Here is a 9,117-nt window from a genome sequence, read left to right as displayed (position 1 = left end):
ACATTCTTCCAGTAGTCTACCTGCTTACACTGTGGTGTAGTGGCTTCCTCCGTTCTGTGTGCCACGCACAGTGGGGGTCATTCCGAGTTGATCGCTAGCTGCCGTTGTTCGCTGCGTAGCGATCAGTTGGAAAAAAAAAAGCAAATCTGAGCATGCATCGCAATGCGCAGGCGCGTCGTACGGGTACAAAGAGCATTGTGGTTTTGCACAGGTTCTAGCGACGATTCCATTCGCATAGCCGATCGCAAGGAGATTGACAGGAAGAGGGCGTTTATGGGTGTCAACTGACTGTTTTCTGGGAGTGTTTGGGAAAATGCAGGCGTGGCCAGGCATTTGCAGTAGAGATGAGCGGGTTCGGTTTTACTCGGTTCTCAAAACGGCATCTAATTGGCTCACGGATGTCACGTGTTTTGGATAGCCAATAAGATTCGGTTTTGAGAACCGAGTAAAACCGAATCCGCTCATCTCTAATTTGCAGGGCGGGTATCTGACGTAAATTCCGGGACCTTCGTCGCAGCAATCGTCGCAAAGAATAAGTAACTACAGGGCTGGTCTTGTTCTGCACAAAATGTGTTTGTTACCGCTCGGCTGCACAGGCGTTCACACTCTTGCAAAGTGAAAATACACTCCCCCGTGGGTGGCGACTATGCGCTTGCACGGCTGCTAAAAGTAGCTAGCGAGCGATCAACTCGGAATGAGGGCCAGTACTCTTACAAAGTGATTGCCTGATGATGGACTCGTGAGCTGACACCAGCCAGTACAGAGGAGGCTGCAGATCCTGGTACGTTCCCCCGGGGGTCTCTATAATAGGACATGCCTTGCACTTGGGAGTAGTATGTGTTGGACACCCACTCCTGGGCATAGTAACGGTGTAGAAGTTTCTCCATGGGTCCGCACTATTTGCCTGACAGAGCATTGCTGAGGGACAAAATCTTTAGGAATCATACGGTCACCTTTCCAGGCCTGAGGAGCATCCGCAGAACATTCTGTAATCTCCAGTGATCGGACCTGACCTGCGCTCACAGACCTGAGTGGTGAGGACCAGACCCCGGGAGGGAAGGTTCTCTATTTAATGCTGAGCCACCCAAACTCATGGCTCTCATCCTAGTGATGGACCCTCCTGACTCCATTTATCCCCTTAACCATACCTCCCAACATGACCCTCTCCAGGAGGGACACAATGCTCTGCTCCTGGACTTCCCTATTAATTTATGATTGCCAGCACCTGTTTTGAACAGGTTAATGGATAAGATAGGCGTTTCAGCACAGGTGATGGCAATCATACATTAAGAAGGAAGTCCAGAAGCAGAGCATTCTGTCCCTCCTGGAGAGGGTGATGTTGGGAGGTATGCCTTAACTGAGGTTCTAGAGCAGGCATTCCCAACCAAGGTCCTCAAGGCACACCAACAGGGCAGGTTTTAGTGATATCCAGGCTGCAGCACAGATGGTTAAATCAAAATAACTGAGCTACTAATTAAGTCACCTGTGCCGAAGCCTGGATATCACTAAAACATGCACTGTTCGTGTGCCTTGAGGACCGTGGTTGGGAATGCCTGTTCTAGAGGTTCAAATTATTTTTCAGACAGAGAAGCTTCATGTTGGGTCAATAAATGAATGTAATCCCTGCACATCTATAGCCCGGGGGCTAGACTGTGATAAACAGCACTGAGATTAGAGAATGATGATAACGTGGCTGGATTTACGTTAGATGGTACCAGTCAGCACCAGGAGAGGGACGGCTGCAATTAAATTGGACTTGCCTATAATAAAAGGTAATCACCATCACTTTATAGCAGTCACAGATTCCAAAAAAGTCTGCAGCGCTCCACCGCTAAAACAGGAAGAGGAGGATGGAGGACAGTCCCCTGCAGTGGATGAATGGGAGATACTGGCGGAAACCAGCGTATACAGTGATGCGGCAACCCCAATACATGAAGGTCAGGAAGATCCGGAGTCACCGCCATCAGGGAAGGCAAGTCCAGCAGTAACACAGCGCACGGAGAGCGCCGGTCTCTGTGCGGAGGAATGTGACACCGGTGAGTAATGACTCTGTGACCCCTAAGTGATAGTCTGCTGGATGCAGATTACAGACCGGGTTAGTGTTGCCCTTTAAATTATTGCTTTTTTTTGGCACGATTTTGGGGTGTGAGACCCATTACCAAGCAATTATGACGACAATTGCGCTGGCAGAGAATACATCTTAAATATTACCGGGTTTGGCCATATATTCAACAGTCTCTAATCCATTATGATTACTGAGATTATTATATAGTTTATTATTTAACAGTTATCTATATAGCTCACACATTACGCAGCACTTTACAGAGAGTATATCAGTCATTCACACCAGTCCCTGCACCAGTGGAGTTTACACTCTATGGGGGTCATCCAGAGTTGATTGCTAACTGAAAATGTTCGCTGCGCTGCGATTAAGGAAAAAAACTGCCCTTCTGCGCATGCGGCGCAATGCGCACGTGCAACGTAATTTAACAACGGCCGATGTATTTTCACACAAGGTCTAGCGAAGCTTTTCAGTCGCAATGGCCGCCGCAGAGTGATTGACATGAAGTGGGCGTTTCTGACAGTGTTCAGGGAGTGTTCGAAAAAACGCAGGCGTGGCAGGGCGTTTGTGACGTCAAATCCGGAACTGAACAGTTTGAAGTGATCGCAAGCGCAGAGTAGGTCTGAAGCTACTCAGAAACTTACAATATTTTTTTTTTGCCGCTCCACGATCCTTTGATTTGCACTTCTGCTAAGCTAAAATACACTCCCAGTGGGAGGCGGCATAGCGTTTGCACGGCTGCTAAAAACTGCTAGCGAGCGATCAACTCGGAATGACCACCTATATTCCCTATCACACGGACTAATTGTTGTCAGAAGCCCAGTGACTTAGCGGAACACCCGAAAAGAACCTTACACAAACACAGGGAGAACACACAAACTGGACACATATAGAGGCCATATGAATTGAACTCATGTCTCACTGCTGTGAAGCAGTAATGCTAGCCACTACGCCAACACTGCTGGTCATAAAATGCATGTAATGAGTTTAGGAACAACTCTGTGACCGCATTATTGGATTTCCCTGCAACTATACCAAGGTGCTCTGATATATACAGTATGGTTACTGGTAATGTGTTATAGGGGGCCTGCAGATTCACATTGACAGCCATTGAAAGACCAATAAGAGCAATATATTGTATATGTAATAAAACGTCCCTCAATAATCTCAGACGTGTAACTGCACAAATTCACGTACAATAAATTTTAGTAGCAATGAATATAAAACACGATTAACATGTTCTGCATTTTCTGTGATGTTTCTTCTGCGTATGTAATGAGACAGTAACTCGTCTGCAATACCGTCTGTATACACAGCAGAGTCCATTCACCGGAAATTAGCGATGGCGCTGAGAGAAGGGACCAGGTACTCAGACGTGGAGCTGAGCGACTCCACTGACAGCAGCGATAATCCCAGCATTACAGGTGTGTTACCTATCGCTAGGGACCATCTTCCCGCGAAATGCTCCAGTGATATGAGACCAGGTAGCCCACTACCAGTGGCGGAGCAGCAGGTGGCAGCAGAGAGCCAGAAACAGGAGGAGGAGAAGATGAAGGGAGAAGATGAAGAGGAGGAGGCAGGTGAAGACGATCTTCTTTGCCAGGTGAGATGGAATAAAACCCAAATCATCTCACTCTGAAAGGCCTATTTATTAAGATGCAAAAAAGCCCCATCTCCATCTGTTTTTCCCCAGAGATAAGGTTTTTATTTATTTATCTATCAAAGGAAACTGCCTGCAGGTGGCTATTGCCGACGCTAGTCACCACTGGCCAAAGAATGGGGAGAGCGAATTACTGCTAATTTAACAAGGAACGCAGTGATACAAATATCATTGTCGCTATCTCAGCACGGGGCTATAAAGAAAAAAAAAAAATGCTTTATTACTAACCTAACGTACGTTTTATTTTAATACAGGATGATAAATAGACCCCTAAGGCATACGTTACCACTTACAGGCCCTCATTCCGAGTTGTTCGCTAGCTAGCTGCTTTTAGCAGCCGTGCAAACGCTAAGCCGCCGCCCACTGGGGGTGTATCTTAGCAGAAGTGCGAACGATAGGATTGCAGAACGGCACCAACATTTTTTAGAGCAGTTTCTGAGTAGCTGCAGACCTACTCCTAGATTGCGATCACTTCAGACTGTTTAGTTCCTGTTTTGACGTCACAAACACACCCTGCGTTCGGCCAGCCACGCCCGCGTTTTCTCAGGCACGCCTGCGTTTGTATCTGACACGCCTGCGTTTTTCCTGGCACTCCCTGAAAACGGTCAGTTGACACCCAGAAACACCCACTTCCTGTCAATCACTCAGCGGCCAGCAGTGCGACTGAAAAGCTTCGCTAGACCTTGTGTGAAACTACATAGTTCGTTGTGAAAGTACATTGCGCATACGCATTGCATCCCATACGCATAAGTACCGCTTTTTAGCCTGATCGCTGCGCTGCGAACAGCATCTAGCGATCAACTTGGAATGACCCCCACTGTCTGTAACAGTCCATTTCATAAAGTAATTCCTGACATATAGTAAATGGTTACGCACATTCCTGCACCACTTCTATTTTGTGTTTAAACGATATGTAGTCATTATGTTGACACTAAGTGTTGACAGGACACACCATGATTAGGCTGCAGCTAGAGCTCAAACACTGTCAAAATGCTTTGTCAACATCCCGAGCGTCGACATGCACTATTCAAAATTCAGGGCACGTCGACATATCATATCACCCCCATCTAAACTGCAATATTGTGTTGTGTAATACCGGCCCTTTCCACTTATACAGATCACAGACCTCACGGCGGTCCTGCGGGAGTGCGACGAGGTGGAGCAGCTGGTCCTCCGCAACACCGGTATGACAGACTTCCTGCTACAGCACCTCGCTCCCGCAATAACAGGCAGCAGGTCCGAGCTGGAAAGCCTCAACTTAAACCTCAACGACATCGGACCTGGCGGAGCAGAGACGCTCGTCCACCTGGTCAGGGAGAAAGCTTCCATAAAGAGTCTCTTGTGAGTATCATGTGCTGTCAATGTTCTGTCTCCTCCGCTGCAAACTGCCTCCAATGGAACGGTTCAAGCTTGCCCAGTTCTCATAGATCCAGGGGCAAACATAAGTAGTCAGAAAAAGGTTAAACTTTACATAATAATCAAACATACCGTATATACTCGAGTATAAGTCGACCCGAATATAAGCCGAGGCACCTAATTTTACCACAAAAAACTGGGAAAAATTACTGACTCTAGTATAAGCCTAGGGTGGGAAATGCACGGTGCCAGGGGTTTTCATGCTCAGGGTGTCATGCTCGTTGCCAGGGATTTTATGCGGTAGGTGTTATGCTTGTTGCCAGGGGGTAATGTTTGTTTCTAGGGTTGTGCCCCCAGTGCCACATATACCCCCAGTGACAGATAAAAACATGCCCCCGTTGCTTTGCCCCCAGTAGTTATGCCCCTTCTTTGCCCCCAGTATTGTGCCCCCTCTTTCATTGCCCACAGTAGTTATGACCCCTCTTTCTTTGCCCCAGTAGTTGTGGTGCCCCCTTTCTTTGCCCCCAGTAGTTGTTGTGCCCCCTTTCTTTGCCCCCAGTAGTTGTTGTGCCCCCTTTCTTTGCCCCCAGTAGTTGTTGTGCCCCCTTTGTTTGCCCCCTGTTACTGTGCCCCCTTTGCAGCTTACAAACATAAACACACACTAAAACAATACTTACCACTGCCCCGCTCCTGCTTCCCGACCGCTTCTTCTGCTGCTGCGCTGCTCCGCTCCGTCTGGCCGCCGCTCCATCTGTTCATCCGCTCCGTCTGGCCGCCGCTCCATCTGGATCCCCGCTCCGTCTGGCCGCCGCTCCATCTGGATCCCCGCTCCGTCTGGTCGCCGCTCCGTCTGGCCGCCCGCGCCGGCGCCCGCTTCCCGGCACCCGATCATCTCTATGGGAGAGACGTCATGACGTCTCTCCCATAGCAACGCCGCACAGACACTAGAGGTCAATAATGACCTCTAGTGTCTGTCCCTGGAGCCGGCTGCAGCGGACGCCCACACAGCCCACGGCGTCTGCTGCAGCCGTTGACTCGAGTATAAGCCGAGGGGGGCTTTTTCAGCATAGAAAACTGTGCTGAAAAAGTCGGCTTATACTCGAGTATATACGGTAATAGAACCAGTACTTCACTTTCTAATCATTCTCCCACCTCATAGTAAGGCGCCTGTCTCTTCTTCCTGGTAGCTACTCTCTTGTCCAGTGTACAGATTGAGCGGTGATGTCTCCACACACAGCAAACTTGGTGGAAGAAGCTGCTACCACCGGGCCTGTGCAGCAGCTCCGCTCTGTCCCTTACACTGCATGATGTGGCAGCAGCTGTAGTAATCGCATTATATACTATTGTTATCGTGGTCATAATTTGAGCCGCTGGCTAAGAGGAGAGGGGTTTATTATTATTGCTCACACACCGATATCACAGACGTCATACAGCCGAGGATTAAACAGACTTGGATGCCAGATTCTATGGATTATAATTATTGGGCATGTAGCGGCAGCAGCCAATGGGCCCTAATGCGTTCCGGAATTGATCAGTATAGCCACCAGTAATTGAAGAGACGTAAGAAAATAAAGTGTGAAGCCTGGCTGCTCTTTAAATCTTTCCTGACCCAACCGTATAATAATGCATTGTGTTCGCTGCTTCTCTGCAGATTGCACGGGAACCAATTAGGCGATGAAGGCGTGCAGACACTGATGAGAGGGCTGTCGGAGCTTCTGAGGAAGGACAGCGACTCCTCGCATGACACGTCTGGCTGCCAGTTATCGGAGCTGGACATAGGAGGAAATCAGCTTGCCAGCGATGGACTTAGAAGCGTTGCAGCCTTTCTCCGACTTAACCCACCTCTAACGCACCTGGGCCTGGACCACAGCTGCGGAGAGGCCTGCGACGCCTGGCAGGAGCTGTTTGAGGCAGTGAAGATGAACACAAACCTCACCCACCTGCTGCTGGATGAAAACCACCTGGGCGATGCAGGTGCCAGGCTCATTGCGGATGTAATACAGGTGAACCAAAGGCTGGTCTCCATCGACTTGGACAGCAATGACATAGGGGAGGAAGGTGGCCGGGCCATCGCACAGAGCCTGGCATCCAACACAGGCAATGCGCTTACAGACATAAGTTTAGATGACAATTCAATCAGTACAGAGACCCGGGAGATCATAGTGAAGCTACTGGCACTAAAATAAAGGTAACAGTTGGATCTGGTTCTCTGCAGGTTATTCATACTCATGGCGTTTAAAGTCCTTTTACAAGACACATCACTAGGTGCTGTCTTTTGCATATTACCTTTACTAAAGGGCTGTCCACTTTTAGAGGGGTGCTATGGGAACAAACGTGGTGCCGTTTTGTGCTATTATCCACAGGGGTACAGCAAGTGTAAGAAAATAAGATTTTACTTACCGATAAATCTATTTCTCGTAGTCCGTAGTGGATGCTGGGACTCCGTCAGGACCATGGGGATTAGCGGCTCCGCAGGAGACAGGGCACAAAAATAAAAGCTTTAGGACTAGGTGGTGTGCACTGGCTCCTCCCCCTATGACCCTCCTCCAAGCCTCAGTTAGGATACTGTGCCCGGACGAGCGTACACAATAAGGAAGGATTTTGAATCCCGGGTAAGACTCATACCAGCCACACCAATCACACCGTACAACCTGTGATCTGAACCCAGTTAACAGTATGACAAACGTAGGAGCCTCTGAACAGACGGCTCACAACAATAACAACCCGATTTTTTTGTAACAATAACTATGTACAAGTATTGCAGACAATCCACACTTGGGATGGGCGCCCAGCATCCACTACGGACTACGAGAAATAGATTTATCGGTAAGTAAAATCTTATTTTCTCTGACGTCCTAGTGGATGCTGGGACTCCGTCAGGACCATGGGGATTATACCAAAGCTCCCAAACGGGCGGGAGAGTGCGGATGACTCTGCAGCACCGAATGAGAGAACTCCAGGTCCTCTTTAGCCAGGGTATCAAATTTGTAGAATTTTACAAACGTGTTCTCCCCCGACCACGTAGCTGCTCGGCAGAGTTGTAATGCCGAGACCCCTCGGGCAGCCGCCCAAGATGAGCCCACCTTCCTTGTGGAATGGGCCTTGATAGATTTAGGCTGTGGCAGGCCTGCCACAGAATGTGCAAGTTGAATTGTGCTACAAATCCAACGAGCAATCGTCTGCTTAGAAGCAGGAGCACCCAGCTTGTTGGGTGCATACAGTATAAACAGCGAGTCAGATTTTCTGACTCCAGCCGTCCTTGAAATATATATTTTCAATGCCCTGACAACGTCCAGCAACTTGGAATCCTCCAAATCGCTAGTAGCCGCAGGCACCACAATAGGCTGGTTCAGGTGAAACGCTGAAACCACCTTAGGCAGAAACTGAGGACGCGTCCGCAGTTCTGCCCTGTCCGAATGGAAAATCAGATATGGGCTTTTATACGATAAAGCCGCCAATTCTGACACTCTCCTGGCTGAAGCCAGGGCCAGTAGCATGGTTACTTTCCATGTAAGATATTTCAAATCCACCGATTTGAGTGGCTCAAACCAATGGGATTTGAGAAAATCCAAAACTACATTAAGATCCCACGGAGCCACTGGGGGCACAACCGGGGGCTGTATATGTAGTACTCCTTTTACAAAAGTCTGGACTTCAGGAACTGAAGCCAATTCTTTCTGGAAGAAAATCGACAGGGCCGAAATTTGAACCTTAATGGACCCTAATTTGAGGCCCATAGACAATCCTGTTTGCAGGAAATGTAGGAATCGACCCAGTTGAAATTCCTCCGTCGGGGCCTTCCTGGCCTCACACCACGCAACATATTTTCTCCAAATGCGGTGATAATGTTGTGCAGTCACCTCCTTCCTGGCTTTTACCAGGGTAGGGATGACCTCTTCCGGAATGCCTTTTTCCCTTAGAATTCGGCGTTCAACCGCCATGCCGTCAAACGCAGCCGCGGTAAGTCTTGGAATAGACACGGTCCCTGCTGAAGCAGGTCCCGTCTTAGAGGTAGAGGCCACGGATCTTCCGTGAGCAT

This window comes from Pseudophryne corroboree, chromosome 8 (genome assembly GCF_028390025.1).
Source record: "Pseudophryne corroboree isolate aPseCor3 chromosome 8, aPseCor3.hap2, whole genome shotgun sequence".
NCBI classification, from domain to species: domain Eukaryota; kingdom Metazoa; phylum Chordata; class Amphibia; order Anura; family Myobatrachidae; genus Pseudophryne; species Pseudophryne corroboree.
Note: the sequence above shows the minus strand (reverse complement) of the source record.